Genomic DNA, 26,588 nt, shown 5'->3' on the forward strand with positions numbered 1-26,588 from the left:
CAGTATCCTTGAGAAAAGGAACAGCTTTTAGAAAAAAAGAGACCAGCTTTATGACACTTCCCCAAAAACATGTCAAAGCAAAGTACTTTCAGCACTACAAAAGTCTATTTTTGGTAAACTTCATAAAGAATGTTACAAACATTCCTGTTATCAGACACCCTGTTATCAGAAACTTCTTAACCCTGATTTCATTCTCTGCATCACTACAAAGTTGTACAGTGGAACAACATGGAAGTAGGATGATTATTTCAGCTTTTGTGATCTTATTAGGCTATCATTACAGTGAAGAATGCAGTGCATTATAATATGAAATAACTCATCCATTGACATCCATGCACCTCAACACACAAGGGAAAGAAAAGCCTACATCATAAATTTTATTATCTAACGTATTGGTAATAGTGTGTTGGAATTTCAATTTTTTTTTGCTTGTTCTCACCTTACCATTTGAATGTGTGACAGATGCAATTAACTGTATCACCAGAGTGTATAATGGAGATCTTAAACTGACATTTTATACAAATAACGTTTTCAGTGAATTATTACCTCGGCTTAAAGTGTTTATTCAGAGAGTGAGGAAATAAATGCCTTTCAGAAGAACAAACCAAATGACATAATTATGCCATAATTATGACACAAAATAATTAGCCTGAAACAAAGTCAAGATATCTTATTTCTGAGATGAAGTCAATTTTAATGCAATTACTGCATTTGTTCGGAAATTTGAAATTCATGCTCAAATGTGCTAATGGCTGTCCAATTTAAAAGAAATACAGCTTAGGATAACAGTATAAGGTATAAAATAAGGAAGTAAGTGTTAATTGTACTTTTCTTTTGAGGTTGTGCCAATAAATAAAAATTGTCACATTTTTGTACTAAATGGGCAAGGCCTCATATTTAAACCGTGACCCTGGTTCTAGATTTTCCATTAGAGGAAACATCCTTTCCATATCCACTCTGTCACAATCCCTCATCTTATAATTTTCACTCAAGGCCCCTCTTCCTCTTCTAAAATGCAAGCAAATAAAAGCCTTGCCTATCCAATTTTTCTCATAAAATAACACTTCTATTCCAGTCTGCTAAATCCTCTTTGAACTCCTTCTAATGTATTTACATACTTCCTTAAATAAGGGGACGACTCCCGTTTGTCTCACCCATGCCCTGTACAACAAAAACCTAACTTCCCTACTTTTGCATTAAATTCTCCTTGCAATAACTGACAGCATTCTATTGGCTTTACTAATTATTCGCTTTAACTGCATACTGGCCTTTATTGAGTCATGCACTAAGATCGTCAGATCCTTCTGCACCTTGGAACTCCACAATCTTCTACTATGTTCTTCTTATTCTTCTTTTAAAACATCCAATTTCACATTTTCTCAGATTGTACACGTCCATTCGTCAAGTCTTTGCCCGTTCCATGAACTCATCTATATTTCTCTGTAATCTCCTTACGTTGTCTTCATAACTTGCTTGTCTTTGTGTCATCAGCAAATTTAGAAACCATAACTTCCAACCCTTCATTCAAGTCATATATATAGATATAGAGGAAACTCTTGAATATTGTATTAAGCTAAAAGACATCCATTTATGCCTTTTCTCTGTTTCTTGTTAGTCTTCTACTGTTGCCAATATGTTATTCCCAACATCATGAATCTATTTTCCACAATACCTAAACAATGATCAGGTAAACAGGCAGTGTTTGGGTGACAGTGGAAAGGAAAAAGGAAGAGATTTCGTAAGTTGGATACCAAGAAAGGTCTCAGTGAAAACCTGGTAGGAGTTGGAGATGGAGTGATCATTGGAGTTGGAGAAAGAGGTAGTGTTGTGCAAACTATTAGGGCTAAAGATAGACATGTTACCTGGCCCTGCTGTGCAATGCCTCCCAGGGTGCTAACAGAGATTGCGGGTAAAATAGCAAATGTAATTATGGTAATTTAACAAAGTTCGCTGGAATCCTGGGCAGTTCTGTCAAATTGGAAAACAACAAATGTGCCGCCACAGTTTAAAGAAGAGGATAGGCAAACAAACGAAAAACTAGCTTAACTTCTGTATTGTGGAAAATGCTTGAATCTATAATCAAGGAAGAAATAACAACACATCTGGTTAGAAGTTGCCCCATCGGACAGATGCACATGGGTTCATGAAAGGCAGGTCACATTTAACCAATTTACTGAAATTCTTTGAGGACTTTGCAAGCACAATGGACAATGGTGAGCCAGTGGATGTGGTGTATCTAGATTTCCAGAAGGCATTCGACAAGATGCCACACAAAAGGCTGCTGCATACGATAAAGGTGCACAGCTTTACAGATCATGTGTTAACATGGATAGAAAATTGGTTAGCTAACAGAAAACAAAGAGTGGAGATAAAAGGGTACTTTTCTGCTTGGCGATCAGTGTTTAGTGTTGTGCCTCAGGAATCAGTATTGTGACCAGAATTGTTTACAATTTACATAGATGAGTTAGAGCCAGTGACCAAATGTTGTGTGTCAAAGTCCAGAGATGACACTGAAATGAGTGGTAGAATAGTGTATGCAGAGGACACAGTCTGCAGAGGGATAGAGATAGGTTAAGTGAGTGGGCAAGGATCTGGCAGATGGAGAACAATGGTAAATGTGAGGTCATACATTTTAATAGGAATAACAGCAAAATAAGGTATTATTGATGGTGAAACATTGCAGCATGTTTGTGTGCAGAGGCATCTAGGTGTCCTTGTTCATGAATCGCTATAGGTTGGTTTGCAGGTACAGCAGGTAATTAAGAAGGCAAATGGAATTTTGTCCTTCATTGCCACAGGAATGGAGTTTAAAAATAAGGGAGGTTACACTGCAGCTGTATAGGATGCTGGTGAGGCTACACTTAGAGTATTGTGTACAGTTTTGGTCTCCATACTTGAGAAAGGATGTACTGGCACTGGAGGTAGTACAGTAGAGGTTGACTAGGTTGATTCTGGAATTGAGAGAGGTGTTTTGAGAGGTGACTGAGAATGTAGCTAAAAAAAAATCTGTTTTGAGGTATTGTTGAATGGTTGTAATGAAAGTTCATTTTTTTAAAAATTATTATTGTTTGGAATCTTGGGTTATGAAGTGATTTGACTTCTGAGTTCTGAGAATGGTCCCAGAATGACCGAAAATATGTTTACACTTCTTTAAATGAGGCCTTTTTCAAAAGAAAAATCTTAACGGGAATAATTAAGTGCACTAGAAGAGCAAGGATAGAAAAGGAGAAAACAGAGTTGGCTGTTACCAAGCAATAAGTTGTTCTTTGGCACAGTAAGACAGAGACAAACCTGTTCTTCAAGAATGAGAGAACTTTCTGAACAGTCAGGGAGTGGCTGGGTTTCTGTCACAGAATTCACGTCAGTGGACAGCAAATTAGCTTTAGCAGTCTCTAAAAGAGGTCAGCGTTGAAAGGAAGTCCAGAATATTTCAACAATATACCAACAAGAGAATAGCTCCAGAAATAGCAAAGGCGCTGTCAGCTGAGCAGCTAACCGAACAGTCAAGGCTGAAGAAAAGAAGTCCTAAGTGGTTTAATGTCAATGTAACAAAGTTTCAGAACCATAGAAGTGATATAGAAGGAAGCTATTCAACCAATCTTGTCCATGCCGACTCAAGGACAACCCAGATACCATTTCTAATTTCATCTTCCTGCACACAACACATAGCCCTGCAGCCTACAACACTTAAGGTGTAGATCCAGATACTTTTCAAACAAACTTAGGGTCTCTGCCTCCACCACCAACTCAGGCAGTGAATTCCAGACACCCACCATAAAAAAAATGCCTCATTTCTCCTCTGATCCTTCTGCCACCTGGCTTGTATCCATGACCCCCTGGTGTTTGAACTTTCTGCCAAGAGAAACTGGTTCCTTCTGTCTGCTCTATCTCTGCCCCTCATAATTTTGTATACGTCAATCATGTCACCCCTCAGCATTCTCTGTTCCAAGGAAAACAATCCCAACCTCTCTAATCTCTTCTCGTAGTTACAGTTCTCCTGGCAACATTCTAGTAAGTCTTCACTGCAGTGTCTCCAGAGCAATTGTGTCCTTCCTGTAATGTGGTGACCAAAAACTGCATTTGAGTTGTAGCCTCACTTATGTCTTGTAGTTACATGATTATACCCCTACTTTTTTTATTCTATACGTCTGCCAGTGAAAGAGGGCATTCAATTTGCCTTCTTTACAACTTTATTTACCTTTAGGGGCCTGTGCACTTGCATGCCAAGATCTCTCACTTTACCTACCCCTCTCAGTATATTCCTATTTATTGTGTATTCCTTTCTACTGTTTGACTTCCCTATATGCATTTCCTTTTTATCTATCCCCACTTTCCTGCCCATTCCATCTGTCCATCGATATCATTTTTGGAGCTTACAACTTTTCTCCACACTCTCTGCTAATCACAGTTTTTGTGACATTTTCAAAATTCCCAACTATGCCTGCACCCATTCAAGTCCTAATCATTAATGGATAAAGCAAATGACAGGAGCCCCCAAACCAAGTCCTTGTGGAACACTGCTTGAACCAGCTTTCCATTTGCTCTGAAACAGAAACAGAAAACTGGAGAAGAAGAGTTTAAGGAATCCTTGCTAAGGAAAAAGGCCTAGTGTTGGCAGTTTGTTTAAGAGTCTTGTGAAGAGAGGCAGCAGCTCGTGAGGCTATCATCAAATGAGTGCAGACATTTGCAGGGAAAGAATCAAGTATAGCTGTACCAATGAAGCATGGAATTTTAAAATGACAGTGATCCTTTACTGAGATTTGAGTATTTAACTTTTTTGTTGAAGTTGCAAGGATTGAATCTTTACCTCTGACCTTCTTAATAAGACTTTTTCAACTGGTTTGTGCGTACTGAAAAATAGATTTTCTTCCCATTTACGTTTAAAAATTCTGTAGAAATTAAAAATATATTGGCATCCTCTTGTGAATATGTCCATGGACTGACCACCACGGTATCCAAATTGCAAAAGTAAAATATATGATCTGTTATGATCCCATATTCCCAATTCCTTCGTCTCCGCCGCATCTGCTCCCAGGAGGACCAGTTCCAATACCATGCAACCCAGATGGCCTCCTTCTTCAAAGACTGCAGTTTCCCCCCAGACGTGATCGACGATGCCCTCCAACGCATCTCTTCCACTTCCCGCTCCTCCACCCTTGAGCCCCGGCCCTCCAACCGCCACCAGGACAGAACCCCACTGGTCCTCACCTACCACCCCACCAACCTCCATATACAGCGTATCATCTGCCGTCATTTCCACCACCTCCAAACGGACCCCACCACCAGGGATATATTTCCCTCCCCTCCCCTATCAGCGTTCTGAAAAGACCACTCCCTCTGTGACTCCCTCGTCGGATCCACACCCCCCCACCAACCCAACCTCCACTCCCGGCATCTTCCCCTGCAACCGCAAGAAATGCAAAACTTGCGCCCACACCTCCCCCCTTACTTTCCTCCAAGGCCCCAAGGGATCTTTCCATATCAGCCACAAATTCACCTGCACCTCCACACACATCATTTATTGCATCCGCTGCACCCTCTATATTGGGAAGACAGGCCGCCTACTTGCGGAACGTTTCAGAGAACACCTCTGGGACACCCGGACCAACCAACCCAACCACCCCGTGGCTCAGCACTTCAACCCCCTCTCCCACTCCACCAAGGACATGCAAGTCCTTGGACTCCTCCATCGCCAGACCATAGCAACACGACGGTTGGAGGAAGAATGCCTCATCTTCCGCTTAGGAACCCCCCAACCACAAGGGATGAACTCCGATTTCTCCAGTTTCCTCATTTCCCCTCCCCCCACCTTGTCTCAGTCAAATCCCTCGAACTCAGCACCGCCTTCCTAACCTGCAATCTTCTTCCTGACCTCTCTACCCCTACCCCCACTCCAGCCTATCACCCTCACCTTGACCTCCTTCCACCTATCGCATATCCAACACCCCTCCCCCAAGTCCCTCCTCCTTATCTTTTATCTTAGCCTGCTGGACATACTTTCCTAATTCCTGAAGAAGGGCTCATGCCCGAAACATCGATTCTCCTGCTCCTTGGATGCTGCCTGACCTGCACTTTTCCAGCAACACATTTTCAGCTCTGATCTCCAGCATCTGCAATCCTCACTTTCTCCTCCTCTATGATCTGTTAAACCAGGTTTCACTTCGGGATCTAACCTGTCCAGTGTTACTGTCAGCTGGGACTATAACATGATCAAGAGAGTGTTTTAGGAAGAGAATTGTACCAAAGAATGCCAATGTGGTTCATAAATTCATGAATACAGCAAAGAAGGCCAATTGACCCATTGTATCCTTGTTGGCCCTTTTAAGTAGCAATTCACATTCTGCCACTCCCCTATCCTATCCCTACCTCTCTCTTTTTTAAATATCCCAAATATCATAGCTTTACACCATAGACAGAGGTCACTCTGCCCATTGTTTCTATCATTGTTTCTACCAATCAGCATAATCTCTTTCTTCTCTCATCTAGCCAGTATCCCCGGAGGTTACTGGACTTTAGTATGTCCAGACAACTTTTAATTATGTTGAAGGTTTCTGTCTCTACTACCCTTTTAAGGAGTGAGTTCCAGAGCCCCTGGCAAACTCTGTTGAAAAGAAATGTGTCGTTGTCTGCTCATAAGCTACCTACCAATCACTTTAAATGTTTCTTCCTCAGTCACTGAGCACTTTGCTAAGAGAAGGAGGTCTTTTCCATCCACTGCATCCTCACAACTTTGTAAACCTCAATCAAATCTCTCCTCAGCCCCCTCTGTTCCAAGGAAACCAGCCCCAGCTCATTCAATCTTCACTCAAAGCTGCATTTTTCCAATTCTAGCATCATTTTGGTATCCGCTGTCATGCAATTACATCCTTTATGTGATGAAGTGACCAGAACTATTTCCAGCTGTGGCTTAACTCCGAGTCATAGAGGTGTACAGCATGGAAACAGACGCTTCGGTCCAAACCGTCCATGCCGACAGATATCTACTCTTCGTTCGCTGAGGACTAAGATATTAAAAAATATTATTTATGCTCTCTTAACTAATCAAGCCGTAATTCTGTCTTTGGAGATCTCTAAGCATGCACTCCAAGGTCAAGTATTTTCTGTCAGTATTCTCCCATTTATTGTGTATTCCTTTGCCTTGTTTACCCTCCACAAATGCATCCTCTTGTACTTTTCCAGGTTGAATTCCACCTGATTGGCCAATTTGATATCTTCCTGTAGTGTACAGCTCCTTTCTTCTCTATTAACTGTGAGGCCAGTATTTTGTTTATTCTGCAAACTTTTTGATCATTCCCCCACATTTTAAGTCCAAGTCATTCATACCTATTGCAAAAAGCAGGGAACCATTTTCTGAGCCCTGTGGAACCCCACTGGAAATAGTCTTCCAGTTGTAAATGTACCCATCAACCAATACACTTTGTTTACTGCCAATCAAGCAATTTCATATTCAGTTTGCTACATTCCCCTGGATCCTGTGGGCTTTTATTTAGTTTGTTATGTGGGACCATTGTAAACCACATGAACTGCACAATCTTTACTAATTCTGCCTTTTAAGTCTTGGAGGAAAAAAAATTACCAAAGGTTCTAGCACTACTGCTAGAACGCTAAGTGAATAAAATGCCAGTCAGAGGATTAGTCTTCAGTTGAGGATTCCTGAAGAAGGGCTTATGCCCGAAACGTCGATTCTCCTGTTCCCTGGATGCTGCCTGACCTGCTGCGCTTTTCCAGCAACACATTTTCAGCAGTTGAGGATATAGGGCTGGATAAGTTAGAGATTTGGGCCAAATGTTACCTACCACCTTAGTATTTCATTTCTGGTCTTGAGCCTGATAGTTTTTGATGTCATTCTTATTGGGAATGGCTAATTAAGAGACTGCTTCCAAGATTTCCACCCAGTTAAGGAGGAGGGCCAGTGGAAATTTAATGCTCTGGGTGAGATGCCTCAAGATGGAAGCACCCTTTGAAAATTACACAAATGTAATAAACTGTGCTCATAGCTGCCAATGTGTCAGTGTGGACTTTTCTCTGGGTGCTAGTAGCATGGGATATAGGGATGAATTTGAGGAAGCCTTGCTGGCCTGTCAACTGCCACTGGGAAATGAAGCACTTCACATTCTGGACTTCAGGGTAGGTCCCCTAGTGGCATGACCAATTTGCTATTGTAGGCACCTAATTGATGCAATAACTGATGCCAGGCAAGTAGCTCATGTGCTCCCATCTCCAGCAAGATCATGAAAGGTGGGAGCATATTGGGATAGCATGCCAACTCATTTTCTTTAAAGCAAGCTCCTCACCCATAGTTTGTACTGGGGGTTTTATGGGCAGGACTTAAAATGTAATATATTGGGGTCTGGCAATCTTAACAATACAGATTTGAATCAATACAGGTATAAGTTAGTTAAACAGGTGTGATCTTGTATCAAGCGAGTGAGTTAAGAGGTCAAGATAGAAGTTTGTTCACAGAAATTTCATATTTCAAAGTCTATAAAATATATTGAGTGGTATAGATAGGTGGACCTAAGTTATTACTTAATAATTATTATTGCTTAATGAGAAGTTATAATTGAATGTTGGTGGGAACTATATGTACATTAGCTGTCAGGAGAAAAATACTTAATTCGGAGGGTAAGAAATATACACCAATACAAATAGAGGAGGAAAATCTAGGGCTTTTCAAATTCCAAAGAGTTGCCATGGAAAAGTACTGAACATAATACAGCAGGGATGCCTGTGCCTTATTGTGTTTGGCATGGAACTCTGAATCCCATCTATTCCAAAATAAATTCTAGATCCACTTAGGCGAATAGCAGCCTCTCCCAAATTCAGTTGGTTATGAAAGAAAAATATGAATGAAATCCTTGACAAGAAATTTGAATACCCAATTAGAAAATAATACCCAGATCTGCTAGTCTCAGGTCATCTTATCCTGACTAATGTACATTGGGATCTCTTCGACCTTGAATGCAATGACTGTGCAGGAATTGCCTGGAAAATCTAAACTTCCAATGTGTATTTACTTTGGACCCTCCAAATAAGTCTCGAGCTCTGAGTTATAGAGATTTCAGAGGATTCCAATTTACGATCTGGATAGATACCCAGGTGTCAGAACAGTTTTAATTAAAGTCATAGAGATGTACAGCACGGAAACAGACCCTTCGGTCCAGCCTGTTCACGCCGACCAGATATCCCAACCCAATCTAGTCCCACCTGCCAGCACCCAGCCCACATCCCTCCAAACCCTTCCTATTCATATACCCATCCAAATGCCTCTTAAATGTTGCAATTGTACCAGCCTCCACCACTTGCTCTGGCAGCTCATTCCATACACGTACCACACTCTGCGTGAACAGGTTGCCCTTTAGGTCTCTTTTATATCTTTCCCCTCTCACCTTAAACCTATGCCCTCTAGTTCTGGACTCCCTGATCCCAGGGAAAAGACTTTGTCTATTTATCCTATCCATGCCCCTCATAATTTTGTAAACCTCTATAAGGTCACCCCTCAGCTTCCGGCGCTCCAGGGAAAACAGCCCCAGCCTGTTCAGCCTCTCCCTATAGCTCAAATCGTCCAACCCTGGCAACATCCTTGTAAATCTTTTTTGAACCCTTTTCCGTTTCAAAACATCTTTCCGATAGGAAGGAGACCAGAATTGCACGCAATATTCTACCAGTGGCCTAACCAATATCCTGTACAGCCGCAACATGACCTCCCAACTCCTGTACTCAATACTCTGACCAATAAAGGAAAGCATACTGGGTAACTATCCAGGTGAGTTAGAACCCTTACAGAAATGTATTTAAAAAGCTAAGTTAGCCCATAGATGATTGTACGTAAGCCGAATTAAAATACCTATGGGTTGGAAGATAAATTTCTTGCAAGAATAGGGTAAATCAGAGTTTATTGCAAGTACTTCATCCACATTATACAAGGCAACATTATTATTTGCACTGGGAAACACAAGATTTCTAAAGGAAGTCTATAAAATTACTGGAATCATTAGTCCTTTACTAACTTCAGGGCGGATGAACAATAATGTATGGCATAGGAACTTGTTGCTACCCCAGCCATTTGCAAGTCTAAATGAGTGCTTGATTATCCAACATGGTGCACTATATATATACATGTCCTTGTTGGAAATGCATCTCCACATTGCTACTGGTTCATTTTTAGGTATCCAGAGCTCATACCTGAAACAGACATGGGGGGAATTAGATACCCAGTTTTGGCAATATGCAAAAGCAACTTAATTTTGGGTAAACCAGTGGAGACTACGTTTTGAACAGTGTTCCTCTTCTGTCAGTCCAAAATCAGTCTGAAGAAAGTTGCCACCTTAACACTTTTTGCTGTTGCTTTGTCTCTCTTTTCTTATTCCCTACTGATATCCTATTTTGGCCGTGTTCTCAAAATTTACAGCTGATTTTCCATCTGGTATAATCTTTCCTCAGCAACTGGCTCTTTTATAATTTTAAAGCCATCTGTTGGACTGTCCCACTCTACCTAAAACCAGCTATTGATATTGAAAATGTAAAAAATAAAATCAGCTCACGATTGTACATGTCATCTTTGGTGAAAATACAATGAAAAGACTTTGCCTGTACAATGTTTTGATATGTTTTTCAATGTTGCTGCTAGACCTTTATTGTGGACAGTTTCATTTTTCCAGTCTGGCCCTCTGATCTTCTACAGTCCTTGTCCTGGATTAACAGATATTGGAAAACAGCAAAACTCTAAATGAAGAATTTGATGAAGACAGCTGTTGAACAGATGGGGATTTGCTGACACAACAGGATACTAACTTGGCTCTCTACACACTCCCTATTTCAAACCACAACCAATAGGAAAATAATGTTTTTAACTCGCCGACTGCTGTAGGTGGTGTAGCTTGTGCTGAGAAAATCTGACCTGTGGAAAGACAGTTAGTTAATGGTGGCTGATGCTGCTCTGAATATTGACTTTCATGGCCAACAATGTACTCCACAAGCTTTGTTCGCAATGCAGAGTTTTCACAGTTTAATACAATAAGATCAAGAAAGGGGGGGACTCAGTATCAAACAGTTATTTCCAATGAGATTAAGTTGCTTTTGTTTGTTCGTTTGCTGTAGGCATACTGGCTCGGCCAACATTTATTACCTAACTGTCCAGAGAGAGGTTAGGATTTGAAAGGCAACACTGCTATGGGTCTAAAGTCATATGGAAGCCAGACTGGATAAGGATGGCAGATTTTCTTCTCTAAAGGACATCAGTGACGATCAACAGTGGTTACATGGTAGCAGTGAGGCCAGCTTTTTAATTCTGGAGTTTTATTGAATTCAAATTTCACCATCGATCAAGGTGGATATCTAACTCATACTCAGAACATTGGAAAACTGGAAAAACTTTGCAGGTCTGGCAGCATCTGTGGAGAGAGAAAGAGAGTTAACATTTAGGATTTGGTATGACTCTTCAGAGAAGAAGCTGTTCAGTTTTTTCCAGCATTCTCTGTTTGTGTCAGAGTTCAAGCATTTATGCGATTTGCTTTTATGCAGAACATTAACTAAGGAGTTTTGGATTGCTAGCTCAAAGATATTACCACTATGCCGCCATGTTCCTCCATTATGTATGTAAAGATTTTTCAGCCCAGGTTTAGATGTCACCATTATGTTTCCATTTTAATAGTTATCTTATGCAAATATTCATTCTTGTATCACAATAATGCAGAGAAATACAATTAAAATATTTTGCAAGCATTGCTCAAACATTGGCCGTACACAGTCCAGGTGTGTTGCAAAGAGGCTGTGGAAGAAATCCGAGAGAGAGAGAATCGTGGATTGATTTAAAATTGGGATTCATAAGAGGTAGCAATATCTGGCAAACATAAGGAAATGAAAAGCAGAAGCTCACCAGTGGGGGGAAAAAACTTATCTAATTGAATTGAGGACATTTCATGATCTCTTTCAGATCCTCAAATCATTATTACTTGGCCACATTTATCTCTGAACTTGAGCCCAAGCCAGCTCTGAGTTTTTCAAATAGCATGGGCTTTAAATGGACCAAACAGACCAAAAGTCAAAATATGGATTTGCCATATGCTGACTTTAATCTCTGCTATTGGCAGCCGTGTCTTCAGCTGCCCAGACCCTAAGCTCTAGAATTTCCTTTCTCACTCTGTCTTTGTCTCTCTCTTTCTCTCTGTCTCTATCTTTCAGCAGCCCCCTCTCTCCCCTCCTTTATGATGCTTCCTTTGTTCATGTCTTTGGTCATCTGTCTTAATATCTCCTCATGTGGCTTGCTGTATGTTTTGTTTGATGTTTCTTGAGATGTTTCACTTCATTAGCTGAACTATATGAATACAAGCTGTTGTGCAGAAAGGAAACGTTTCTTTGTACCATTATAAAGATGAAATGATACTTCTGCAACAGGAACAAAAATTAATTGAAATTCATCATTTTATGTAAAGGCTTAATCCATCAATACAAAATTATTTTGCCTTAGTTATTCCATACCAACAGACTAAGTTCTCATCAAAAATAAATCCTAATCCAGTTTGTTTGTGTAATCGAACACATGCGACTCAATGTTTAGCTTTTGAAAGATTTAAATGCACAATTTGGTGATTACTTTGTTTCTGCAGGTCTTATTCTAACTTTTGACACCATGAACAAATGCACCACATGTAAGACATTGGAGCTAGTCTGATTATGGCCTTAACACACCTTTCCTACCTGCTGTCTATATCTATCAAAATGTACTCAGCATTAAATAAAAAACAATTGGCTCGACTCTACTGTTTTGTGGGAAGAAAATAGACTAACAACTGTCTGAGAGGAAAGAAAAGCCTTCACACAGCCATAGTCATAAAGTCTTACAGCACGGAAACAGACCCTTCTGTCCAACTTGTTCATGCTGACCAGGTTTCCCAAACTAAACTAGGTCCATTTGCCTATGTTTGACCCATATCCTTCTGAACCTTTTCCTAAACATGTACCTGCCCAAATATTTTTTGAATGTTGTGACTGAACCTGCATCCAGCACTAACTTAATTGAGTCTTTTGAAGAAGTAAAGAAGTGCATTGATGAGGGCAGGGCAGTGGATGTGATACGTATGACCTTCAGTAAGGCGTTTGACAAGATTCCTCATGGTAGACTGGTTAGCAAGGTGAGATCACATGGAATACAGGGAGAACTAGCCATTTGGATACAGAATTGGCTCAAAGGTAGAACACAGGATGGTGACGAAGGGTTGCTTTTCAGACTGGAGGCCTGTGATCAGCGGTATGTCACAAGGAATGGCACTGGGTCCTCTGCTTGTCATTTATATAAATGATGGATGTGAACAGAAGTGGTATAGTCAGTAAGTTGGTAGATAGCACCAAAATTGGAGGTGTAGTTGACAGTGAAGAACGTTACCTCAGAGTACAACAAGATCTTGATCAGATGGGCTAATGGGCCGAGGAATGACATCTGGAATTTAATTTAGATAAATGTGAGGTGCTGCACTTTGGAGATGCAAATCAGGGCAGGACTTATACACGTATTGGTAAAGTCCTGGTGAGTGTTGCTGAATGAAGAGACCTTGGAGTGCAGGTTCATAGTTTCTTGAAAGTGGAGTCATCGGTAGATAAAATAGTGAAGAAGTATAGAGATGCACAGCATGGAAACAGACCCTTCCATCCAACTAATCCATGCCGACCAGATATCCTAACCTAATTTAGTTCAATTTGCTAGCACTTGGTCCGTATCCCTCTAAACCTTTCCTATTCATATACCCATCCTGATGCATTTTAAATGTTGCAATTGTACCAGCTACCACCACCACCTCCTCTGGCAGCTACCTGTATGCCCTTGAATAAGTGTTCAAACATTCACACTGTCGATGCAATCTCAAATCAACCTGTGAAATGCTATCACTGTCATTTTCAACCCATCCTTTGATTCTCTGTTATGCTAATTTGAACAGAGGTAAAGAAACAGTCTTAGTGACCATCCAACATGACCTTGTAATAAAAGTTATTTTCAAATTTGCTTGCATGTGATTGCCACACCTTCTAATGGTTGTCTGGAAAGTGGGGGCGAGCTGTACTCTCCTGCTGCAGTCCTTGGGTGTCCCACAGTGATGTTAGGGAGGGAGCTCCAGGAATTTTGACCTGAACCCTGCAAAGACCTCTCTTACTGGAGTGTCTCTTATGTTTGCCTTTATTGGTCAGAGGATTGAGTATTGAAGTTGGGAGGTCATGTTGAGGCTCTACAGGACATTAGTTAGGCCACTTTTGGAATACTGTGTTTAATTCTGGTCTCCCTGCTATTGGAAAGATGTTGTGAAACTTGAAAGGATTCAGAACAGATTTAGAAGAATGTTGCCAGGGTTGGAGGGTTTGAGCTATAGGGAGAGGCTGAATAGGCTGGGGCTGTTTTCCCTGGAGCTTTGGAGGCTGAGGGGTGACCTTGTAAAGTTTTATAAAATCATGATTTCTATGAAGTCATGGATAAGGTAAATAGACAAGATCTTTTCCTCAGGATAGAGGAGTCCAAAACTAGAGGACACATAACTCTATGACTTCCTCTGGCAATTCATTCTATGTATGTATCACCCTCTGTGTGAAAAGGTTGCAGCTCAGTTCCTCTGAAATCCTTTCCCTCGCACCTTCAACCTATGTCCTCTAGGTTTGAATTCCTCTACCCTACGGAAAAAAACCCTTTGCAATTCACCTTATCTAGTCCTCTCATGATTTTATAAACCTTAGATCGCCCTCAGCCATTTCTGTCCTTAAAGAGAAACTTCTTGTTCTTAAACTGTGTTCTTTCGATCTCATCTCCCTCTTGTTAATACTTTTTCTGCTGGATATAATTCATCATTCTTGTATTTCTTCATTGATGCTGGTTGTCTGCCTAAACAAAATCTTAACCATTGCTGATTAGTTTGAACTTGATTGTGAGCTTCTATTCTGTTGGTGCTTGTCAAAAGCTGCACTGTTTACCTGATCTTAACATTGCACAGCGTGGAAAAATTGAGGAAGGAATTGATGCACTTTGTGTCATTGCTGCTTTTTCTCAGTCAATTATTTTTGAATGTTGAAAATTTCTTAGTCTCTCGAGCTATACTACTCTTCTTCTTTGGTGATCATCTCTACTGCTGCTGGTATGGGACTTCAATTTTGTTTTATTCATTTGTGAGATTATGGGCATTCCTAGATGGCCAACATTTATTACCTGTCCCTAGTTGCTCTTGACAAGATGGTGATGAGCTGCCAGTTCACTTGCTGTGGGTTGACTCACAATGTCATTAGGGAAGGAATTGGAAGATTTTGACACAATTACAATGATGAATGACAATACATTTCCAAATTAGGATGGTGAGTGGTTTGCAGGGGAAGTTGCAGGTGGTGGTATTTCCACGTATCTGCCTCACTTGTCCATCTAGATAGAATTGATCGTGAGTTTGGAGGGTGCTGTCTATGGCTGTCTGGAGAATTTCTGCGTAGATAGTGTACACTGCAGCTACCAAGCATCAGCGGTGGAGGTGATGCTAATCAAGCAAGCTGCTCTGTTCTGTATGGTGTCAATTTTCCTGAGTGTTGTTGGAACTGCACCCATCCAGCCAAGTGGAGAGTATTCCATCACACTCCTGACTTGTGACTTATAGGTGGTGGGCAGGCTTTGAGGAGTCAGGAAGTGAGTCACTTCCTGTCAGATTCCTAACTTCTCACCTGCTTGTGTAGCCACTATATTTATATGATGAGTCCGGTTGAGTTTCTGGTCAGTGTAAATCCCCAGGATGTTAATAGTGGGGGATTCAGTGACGGTAACACCGTTTAATGAAAAGGGGCAGTGGTTAAATGACTTCATATTGGAAAAGGTGATTGTCTCACATTTGTATGTTGTGAATGTTACTTGCCACTTGTCAACCCAAGTCTGGATATTGTCCACATCTTGTATTTGAACATGGACTGCTTCTGTATCTGAGAAATCATAAATGATCCTGAACATTGGTAATCTTCAGCAAACATTTCCACTCTGACCTTATGATGGAGGAAAGGTCATTGATCAAAGAGCTGAGATAACTGACCTCCAACAACCCCGATCACATTACTATGTGCTAGGTATGACTCCCATGATTGGAGAGTTTTGACCCCGAATTCCTTTTGTTCCAGTTTTCCAAGGGAACTACCTTAAATTTTTCTTGGAATATGAGCAAGTCCAGCATTTGTTGTCTGTCCCTAATTCCCTTGACCTGAGTGGGTTTCTCGACAATTTCTGAGTTGGAGTCACAGATGGACTAGACTACTTAAGGGTGACAGATTTTGTATCCAAAAAGAGCATGAGGTAAGGTTGTTTAATAACTGATTAAACAACTGATGGTCACTGATGGTCATCACAGTCACCATTATTCCAGAGAATAAATCATTCTGTCAGCTTCTATAATCGGATTTGAACCCATGATCCCAGACCATTAGCTGGGCCTCTGGATTACGAGTCCAATCATATTACCACTACCTCACCATCTCCCTGTAGAACATTTTCATCATGCTGCTGATGAGCCCCAGTGACCTTTAAACATCTGAGTGGCTCTTACAGCAGTGGTTCCCAACCTTTCCAGTATCAAGGTAAACTTCAATGAGACAGACAATTCCCTGGTGCTTGTTTTCAACTGAATGTCCACGTATGCACGGTGTGGAAACTCCAAACGTGCATGCTATTAGAAGTATATGTATATTTGGCTCTGGAGGTTTGTGCAAATGCAGATAGGGGCAACTAGTGTAAGCCAATACCTCCATGAATAATAGATAGCAAGGCTGTGAAGGAGATTAGAAACATTGGCGTGGTCTTGATGCTCAAGTGAAGCAATATCCTGAAAATATCACAGCTCACTTCACACCTTATCATGGCTTCCATAGCACATTGATTAAAGACTATTGTTCTATTGCATTGCTGCAGAAGATGCCAGTATATCAGTGAGCTACCTGAGCACTTATGGACTGCTGGTACGTCTCTCTTATTCTGAGTTTTCTTTCTCCATGGAAACTATCTTTTTACTATGTACCACTTGTGTCGGTTAACTCAATTTATCACAGCACACCTCTTGAATCTTTCAAATTCTCAGGATGCAATCTAAATTGGTGGGCGGCACGGTGGCACAGTGGTTAGCACTGCTGCCTCGCAGCGCCAGAGACCCGGGTTCAATTCCCGCCTCAGGCGACTGACTGTGTGGAGTTTGCACATTCTCCCCGTGTCTGCGTGGGTTTCCTCCGGGTGCTCCGGTTTCCTCCCACAGTCCAAAGATGTGCATGTCAGGTGAATTGGCCATGTTAAATTGTCCGTAGTGTTAGGTAAGGGGTAAATGTAGGGGTATGGGTGGGTTGCGCTTCGGCGGGTCGGTGTGGACTTGTTGGGCCGAAGGGCCTGTTTCCACACTGTAAAGTAATCTAATCTAATCTAATCTAAATGGATTAACCCCCAAAATATTATAAGATCCTTGAGGGAAATGATGCTAGGAATTTCGATCAATAATCTAGTACTGTCAAACTTAGTACTGTCTGAACCACTATTCCTCGTAAGCTTTTAGAGTTCATGGACTTCTGCAGCAGTGGAAAGGGACAATTTAAAAAAAAATACAGAATGCCCAAGTGGATTGTATACGATTGTTTCTGCTTGGGGAGGGAATGAGCTTCTGTGCAAGTATATTTTGTCTTATTTTGTATTAGTATTGTGATGATGCTGTGGCTTTAAGAGGTTATTTTGTCCTTTTTTTGGAAGAGAGGTTTTAAGGCAGAGGTGCTGAGTAGTTTGCCATAACCACCACAGTAAACAGCTTGTGAGCCCTGCGGTTTTATTTTTAAATGATGGAACAACAGAAGCAGCCTGAATGGGTGTGGTCAAACTTCCACCAAACCAAGATTTTGCAGCAGTTGCTGTTGAGGTTTTGAAGAATTGGAAGCTATTTTTTCCCACTCTCTGTTACAGCCAAAAGCTGAGGGTTCTCTGCCTGCTACGGGAGTTGAATGTGAGAATCTGTTTTCTGAATTTGACTTTTGCCAAAGGTGCGTTTATAAGATGTTAGCATATTGGAACAGTTAATTAGTAACACTCAATGTATCTATTATCCGGTTAAGTTTTCCAATAGAGTTAAGCTTTTCCAATTCCTTCTTTCTTTTATTGTATTTCAGTTGTAGTGGGTGAATAAAATGTGGTTTTCTTTAAATCCAATAGTTTGACCAAGTGAATTGGATCTAGAACACGAGCTTATATTTATTTTTAAAAGAAGAAAATGTTAGGACCTAGACTATCTTAATATTTTGAGGGGTTTTTTAGATTAGATTAGATTAGATTAGATTACTTACAATGTGGAAACAGGCCCATCGGCCCAACAAGTTCACACCGACCCTCCAAAGAGCAACCCACCCAGACCCATTCCCCAACATTTACCCCTTCACTACACTACGGGCAATTTAGTACAGCCAATTCACCTAACCTGCACATTTTTGGACTGTGGGAAGAAACCGGAGCACCCGGAGGAAACCCACGCAGACATAGGGAGAACGTGCAAACTCCACACAGACAGTTGTCTGAGGCAGGAAATGAACCCGGGTCTCTGGCGCTGTGAGGCAGCAGTGCTAAGCACCGTGCCACCCGAGTTGTTCCAGTCCATGACAAATATTAAATGGAATGTATAGCAAAGAAGAAAGCTATATGGCTCTTGGTTTCTGTAACCTGATTCACTTCTGCCACTGCCTGGGGTGGGCACACGCCGATGTTAGAGTCTCTCGCTCAATGCCTTTCTGCCACCAACTCGCCATTGCCAGTGCCGGACCAAAATCCAATGACAAAGTCAAGCGTCATCTTTCACTGCTTGTCCTACCTTGTTGATGTCACCCCAGGGCTCATTAGGCTCGTTTGCACCTTCCCATGGTGGACTCACCCCCTTCCCCAACCAACACACACATACCGGGTTCATTCCCCCACCCCATGCTGGGCTCACGCTCCACCACCCACACACTGGGTTCACTCCCCTCCCCCCACTACTGGGCTCGCATCCATCTCCCCAACCCCTCCCACCCCATGCTGTGCTTGCTCTTCACCCCCCACCGGCTCACGCTCCCCCTACCATGAATCATCAATTTATTTTTTAATTTCATTTCCAGCAGCTGGTAAAATTGATTGACAGCTGGTGTTTGGGCACCACAAAACATTCTTTGCCATGTTCTGGGATGGTACCTTGAGACTCATCCTTGCCAACCATGAAATTTCATGACCAATTGGATCATTTTAGGATCGATTCACAGTTTCATTGACTTTTGTGCTTTCCCTGTCTGCATTTTATTTGTGATGTATGGGAAATATTCTGGAGTTCAGGTTGTGAGTTACGTTTTCCAAAAAAAAATCACCTGACTTCATGTTCAAAGGGCCAAATGTTGCACTATCTCAAACACAGCTTTACAGCAGGCATGTTTTTTCCCTTGTTCCAACTGCATTTGATTTAAGGTTACTTAGAAGCAGAAAACCTTTGGTTCTGAAATAGACAGTGGATAATCTGTTGGCAAGGGGTCTAGGTCAGTCACGATCCAACATTGAATAAATCTGTCATTGCTATTTATACCATATGTGATCTGATTTTTGACAATCCCCACTAAAATTTAATCTGATCAAAGGTGTCTCTGTAATTAAATTCATATTGCTGCTTTGAGAAAGTTCCAACTCTGCAGCTATTTTAAATTAATAAAGCCCTTGACTAAATATTGCCAAATGTAAGGCGATCTCGGGACCTTAATTCAGGATTAGAAACCCCTGCAGTGGAGGCTGACAGCTGCCCCATGCTGGCTTTGCATGTTTGAATGACTTGTTTAAATCTGTAGAGTTTGCAATCTAAGTTTGTAACTAAGTGTTTAAAATACACAGAATGGTTCTGAAGTGCAGATTATGAAATATATTTATGATATCTATACAGAGACCTCCTGTACTTCAAAATTCAAGCACTTGGATCATTTGAGCCTTATAGTTTGAGAATTAGCTGGTAACTGGCTCTACCACAGAGTTTTGAAATAGTGTATCCTTGAACAAACCAAATTGTAGAACAAACCAAATTGTTCCCCTTATGAGTCAATTTATGCAATTAAAAGCAGAGTTCAGAATATTTCAATAATATCTTTTCCATCTGAAATATACGGTTTTACCATTCCTCTATTCTTTGATTATTTTAAAATTGTTTCATTGTAGCTTTTTATTTCTAATTTATTTTTGTAAATCCTATTTTGTTTTGTGAAAACTTCTCAATTGAGTAGCTTGCATTTATGTTGCATGATATTCTTACATTGATTAGGCCGCTGAGGGGTGACCTTATAGAGGTTTACAAAATTATGAGGGGCATGGATAGGATAAACAGGCAAAGTCTTTTCCCAAGGGTCAGGGAGTCCAGAACTAGAGGGCATAGGTTTAGGGTGAGAGGGGAAAGATATGAAAGAGACCTAAGGGGCAACGTTTTCATGCAGAGGCTGGTACGTATATGGAATGAGCTGCCAGAGGAAGTGGTGGAGGCTGGTACAATTGCAACATTTAAGAGGCATTTGGATGGGTATATGAATAGGAAGGTTTGGAGGAAGATGCTGGCAGGTGGGACTAGATTGGGTTGGGATATCTGGTCGGCATGGACAGGTTGGACCGAAGGGTCTGTTTCCATGCTGTACATCTCTATGACTATGACTTTATGTGCTTCATGGAAAGGATCATAGAAACCTGTGACTTGCTACCCAAAAAGCTGGTGTGTCAAAGTAATTTGCAGATTTTAAAGTGGAGGTTGACAGGTTTTTGTTAGACAAGGGTATTAAGAGGATAAAAAGTCATGGTGGACAAATGAAGCTAAGTTCTAGATCAGCCATTAAGTAATTGAATGGTAGAAGAGACTCATTGGGCAGAATGCTCTACTGTTCCTGTGTTGTGAGCTCAACCAATTGTCTTCCTGTTTTTCCATTTAATCCATTCTATTTGTCATTATGTTTAGATTTGTGTCTAAATTGAGAGTTTCCATTTTTATCATGTTCTTTTGATTCTTTAATAAAAGAAAGAAAAATAGACTTGTATGTAATTTCACAACTTGAAACGTAGTCATTATTATACTGCAGGGAACATGTTGTAATGACCAATGTCTTCTTGATCTCTCATTTTATTTCTTCAATTTGATCTAATCATTCCATAGAAATCAGCATCTTAAATTCACAGACCTTAGCATACTTCACATTAAATGAAAACCTAACCAGTTTTGGATCATCTACTGGTTTATTAATTGGTTCTCAAGGTTTGAGATTTGATGACTTTGAATACAAAAACTAATCTTGAAAAGAAAAATTGTACATTGTGTTACAGCAGTCCATAACAGAATAACAGAGAGATACTTCTATGTATCGAATGAACAGCTGTTTTACACAGTTGTCTGTGCCTGTCCTTTTGGAATGTCTGTAAAAGTGTTTTTAAGGCCAAATTTCATGAAATTTAGGCCGTTCAATCAAAGAGTTTCTAACAAATTTAAAATTGCTATATCCCTCATACAATTGTTATATTTTTTTTTGTCAAAGTCAAACTTGTGGCAGACGTTAGAAGCCTACATTGTCCAGCTTATGTGTTTTTGCTATGAACAAGAAAGAAATCATTTTGGTGCTGGGTTCGTAGGCACGATAAGCTGTAAATGGTTGAAATCCTGCAGTAGCTTCAGTGGAGATTTGGCAGTGAATTGAAATACCTTGAAATTCTTTCATGCCGTAAGTAAGCTAAAACTATGAACATGTTTGCACGAAATGTGTAGCTCTGCGGCTAGGTTTGTGATAATTTCAGAATTTGCTCATCCATAAAAGATACAGTTTTAACCAACATATAATTAAATGTGACAACTGTAAAATATATTTTTTTTTCGGTTTATTTATTTTCTCTTGATCAGATTTTGAATTTTTCTCAATGTAATTCAAATCAAAATCCTTTTGATGATTTACAAAGGGAAGATTTGATATGTTCTGATTCTCATTTGTTGCACTTAGAGTAAACACAGAACATTTGATAAGATGGTGCCTCATTAATTTTACTCCCTGCATGGCATATGTTCAGAAGAAGCAAATAAGACACAGAGGTGGGCCATTCAAGATATCTGCCCCACTGTACAATGAGATAATGACTGATCTGATCATCGTCTACTCCACTTGCTTGCCTTTTCCCCCACAATGCTTGATTGCCTGACTGATTCTTAGCTTTGAATATACTAAATGGCCCAGCCTCAACAGTTCCCTGTGGTAAAGAATTCCACAGATATACATCCCCTTAGAGAAGAAATGCCTCCTAACCTGCGTCTCAAAATTGCAACATTTGAGTCTGAGATTTTCCCCTCTGGTCTCCAGCTTTTCCACAGGGGGAAACAACCTTTCTATGTTTTCCCTATCAACTCCTCTAAGAATCTTGTATGTTTTGATAAGATTGCCTTTCATTCTTCTCTAGTCCAATGAGGGCAGTTGAGAATCAGACATATTGTTTTGGGGTTGGCGTCACATGTAGGTCTGACAAGGTAAGGAAAACAGACTTCCTACTTCCTACAGATTTTAACCCAGGCAGCCAGAGCATTAGTCTGGGCCTCTTTCTCCCTCTGAGGGTTATCTATTTTCACTTCTAAGTGGGAGTAAAACTGTTGAGTCCATTTCTCTTAGCCTCATCCAGGTTCTGCTGTCCGTTACATTTGACCCTTATGTAAGACCATATTTGGTATTCAATTGTAGTAAGTGTATTTGATGTTTTTGCACCTAAATATTGTCCCCTGATGTCTGCAGCACTCACCTTCACCCCTGCAGACCTACCTCATACCAACTAGTGATTATGTCTTGTCACATAAAGAGCGTTTCTGCTCTGATTCTGAAAAATGTGTTGCTGGAAAAGCGCAGCAGGTCAGGCAGCATCCAAGGAGCAGGAGAATCGACGTTTCGGGCATAAGCCCTTCTTCAGGATTCTCCTGCTCCTTGGATGCTGCCTGACCTGCTGCGCTTTTCCAGCAACACATTTTTCAGCTTTGATCTCCAGCATCTGCAGTCCTCACTTTCTCCTCTGCTCTGATTCTACCCCATTGATGACACCTCGATGGCACAGGCACTTTAAGTTGCCAAATGTTGACCAAAATTGCAGTATGGTACCTGCCCAAGTCACAGCTTACACTGTTACAAAACAATCAAACAGAAAATCAATTGACATCCTCTGACTCTGTTTACATCTGCAATTACTTTGACCAGTGAATGTTAAGTGTAAATCACAAGATTGTCAATGATGCATTTAACTTTCAAAATTGCCATGGAGGAGCCCTGGAAACTAATACCTCCTGCTTTCCAAATCACTGTCTTCACTTTACCCTGCCACCCCAAACCCTACCTTTTCAATATTTATGCTTTGCTGATAGTTATTATACCAGTTATAATTTAACCTTTTGTTTTTGATGACTGTTTACCTAGAGATTGACAAATGATATTTAAATATTCTTTTGAAATCTTTAGTATCTTCTTCAGTTCTCAGTTGAATCTTTGTCACAAAAGATGACAAGACAGCACTTTCTCAGTGTTGCATGTCAAGATTGCATACTCAGGACCTGAATCTGAAAATTTGTAATTCCCAGGCAAGAGTGCTTTCAACTGAACCAAGCTGAAACTGTGCAGTTTACTTTGCTTCTCTGGATGCGCAGTATGTTTCAAGACATAAATGGGGAAATCTGTTTTGAAAAGGTTTTGAGTCCTGCATTTTCATTTTTACAACTGTTACAGTGCCATTTAGCAAATATAATGGCATAGCTGATAGGGAGGCCCTTTCCAAAAAATAAGATTCTGTGTTACTGGATTACAATACTACTCTTTTAAAAAAAAGTGTAACTAGACAATATTTTTCCATTTAAAATGCAAACTTACAGCCAGCTGGGAGTACTTTTTTTGTCAGCTGTTTTCACTGACCCACAATAGTATTTTACTGGATAAGATCCAACATTTGTGTAATACTCTGGATAACCACCTGGTTTTAAGCAGAACGACTGCTATCTGTTTATCATATTACAACATATGAAGAGTTTTCCAAGAACCATGTGGATTGATACCTAATAGAAATATGCAGGTGCCAATGGGAATGCCATATAGTTGTGAAATGTAATGTTAACACTTTATTTTATTTTGTACAAAATTTATTACATTAAAGTTGGTAAAAAGCCACACTTATCTTTCAGCATTTAGAAATGTCTTTTACAAAAAAGAAACTGCTGGTTTGCTTATAGTTCTTGTCAGTGCTTTTGTTATTTTATGATAGATCATAATATAAAGGTTTGGTTTCAATTTAATGGACTAAATCCAGTAGTAGTGATTTAAGGTACTGAGCAATCTGGTTCAGTTTGGTAGTGGCCAGGGAGGGAGATGGAGTTAGTGGCAAATATACAATGTACAGTTTGTGGTGGACACCAAAGAAGATAACTGGAGGAAGTTGCATGAAAGAAGAAGCAAATCATTTAACCCATTCCACCATTTAAGTTGATCATGGCTGGCGTATGACCAAATTCTATACAACTGCCTTTTCTGCCCATATCACTTAATCTTTAACTCGCAAAAATCTCACAAACCTCAGTTTTCAATTGACAGTTGATCTTACATTAATTGTAGTTTGCAGAAGTGAGTTTCATGCTTCCTTTATGTGAACAACTGTTCCTTTGTTTTGCTCCTTGAAAGATCTGGCTGTAATTTTTAGATTATAGACTATTCCTAGACTCCCGAGCTAGTGGGAAAAGTTTCTCTCCACCCCATTTGTTTCTGTTAGTATCTCAACAGCCACCTAAATTCCAGAAATACAACCCAAGTTTATTTAATCTCTCTCCATGACTTTTGAGTCTAGATATCGTCATAGTAGATCTATACTTCACTCCCTCCAAGATTAATATATATTTCCTAAGACTAGTGCCCAGAACTGCTTGTGCTAATGTCCACTGTAAAGGCTGTGTCTTTTTATTTTTGTATTTTTTAAAGTTATAGGCTGAAATGAGGAAGAACTATTTTCAAGTCAGTGTAGATATGAATTGCTGCATGTTTTGAAAAGTAAGTAACCTGACATTTATAGCAAGCATTATTTGGAGTGTTGTTTGAATAAGCAGTGAATGAAATGGTTGCTGATGAATTGGATCCAAGGAGCCCTGTGTACAGATGCAATTGGGTGACAATAATAACTCATGGATTACAGACCAGTTATCAATGATGAAAGCCTTTTGCCGACCACAACTGTGATTGGTTCTCGGGTAACTAAACAGCTTTGACCTGGAAGTAAGATGGGGCAAGGATTTTGTTCTCCACCAGAACAGGAGATTTCAAACCCATGTTAAACCTGAAGAGAAAAATAATTCATCTTTCCTTCAGCTGAAACTTTTAAATGCTAAATAGTTTACAGAGAGGCATTGATAGGTCAAGTAAGTGGGTAAAGGTTTTGAAATGGATTGTAGTAGAGGAAAATGGGACATTGTTCACTTAGGAAAAGAGAACAAAAGATAGAGCATTGAGAAAAACTGCAGAAAGCTGTAACTCCAAGGGATTTGTGGGTATGTGTACATGATACACACAAAGTTAGCACACTGGTACAGCAGGAAATCAGGAAGGCTAATGGAATGTTGGTCCTTATTTCAAGTGGGTTGGAGAATGAGAGGAGGGAATTCTTATTGTAACTGTATAAGCTGCTGGTAAATCTCCATCTGGTGTACTGTGAGCAGTTTTGATCCCCATATTTAGGGAAAAATATTATTTCATTGGAGGCAGTTTAGCAAAGTTTCACTAGAATAATCCCCGAATGGAGCGATTATAAAATAAATGAAGATTATCTGGTTGGGACTGTACTCAGTTTAGAAGAGTGAGAGCTGATCTCATTGAAACAGATAGGATGCTTAAGAGGCTTTATAGGATAAATGCTGAGATGATGTTTCTCCTCATGGGAGAATCTGGGAGTAGAATGTACTGATCAGAATAAAGAGGCACCAATTTAATACTGAGATGAGGAATTTCTTCTCCCAGAGGGTTGTGTGTCTTGAAACCCCTTGCCACAGGGAGCTGTACAGGCAGAGTTCTTGTATATGTTTGAATCTGACAAAGATGGATTCTTGATCACTAGTGGATTCCAGGGTTGCAGAGAAAGAAAAGTGAGCAGGAGGAGTGCCAAATCAGCCAGGATCCTACTGAATGGTGGAGCAGGTTTCAGGGGCCAAATGGCCTACTCCTTTTCCTGTTTCTCATGATCTTAGGATCTTAACATAGAGACATCTTTGTGTTTCATGCAAACCAATAGAAGTATCCAAGGAAAGATAACAGCATACGAATCATAACGATAGCAACCTGAGAATAGAAAATACTGAACTACCTCCCAGTTTTCCTCTCCCTTTAACCTATTTTCCCTACCTTTGTTTGTTTGTGTGTATAAGAGGCTTAGAGTTTTAATTTTGACTGTTCTATGCTGATGGTTTATAACTGTTTATTTGTGGTTAATATCTAATTACTTATAATGAATGTTCATTCTTGTTCAGTACAGAAGTCTGGTCTGTGCTTTCCATCAGTCTGGGTCTGAAAATCAGGTAAATTGGAGAACTTTTTGGACT

General features: G+C 40.3%; 1 protein-coding gene and 1 long non-coding RNA gene across 7 annotated transcripts in view; one reads left to right on the forward strand and one right to left on the reverse strand.

Annotated features, from left to right (window-relative positions):
- The window catches only part of slc25a26 (solute carrier family 25 member 26), a 203,286-nt gene that overhangs the window by 123,574 nt on the left and 53,124 nt on the right, over positions 1-26,588 (forward strand). The gene's annotated exons all lie outside the window — the stretch shown is intronic.
- The window catches only part of LOC122559066 (uncharacterized), a 40,664-nt gene continuing 25,189 nt past the window's right edge, over positions 11,114-26,588 (reverse strand). Inside the window, exon 3 of the long non-coding RNA XR_006314324.2 lies at positions 11,114-11,393. This is a non-coding gene — a long non-coding RNA (uncharacterized LOC122559066). The remainder of the gene's footprint in view (positions 11,394-26,588) is intronic.

Source organism: Chiloscyllium plagiosum, unplaced genomic scaffold (assembly GCF_037043375.1).
Source record: "Chiloscyllium plagiosum isolate Xiang-an unplaced genomic scaffold, Cpla_swu_hap1 HiC_scaffold_14, whole genome shotgun sequence".
In the NCBI taxonomy this organism is placed as follows: domain Eukaryota; kingdom Metazoa; phylum Chordata; class Chondrichthyes; order Orectolobiformes; family Hemiscylliidae; genus Chiloscyllium; species Chiloscyllium plagiosum.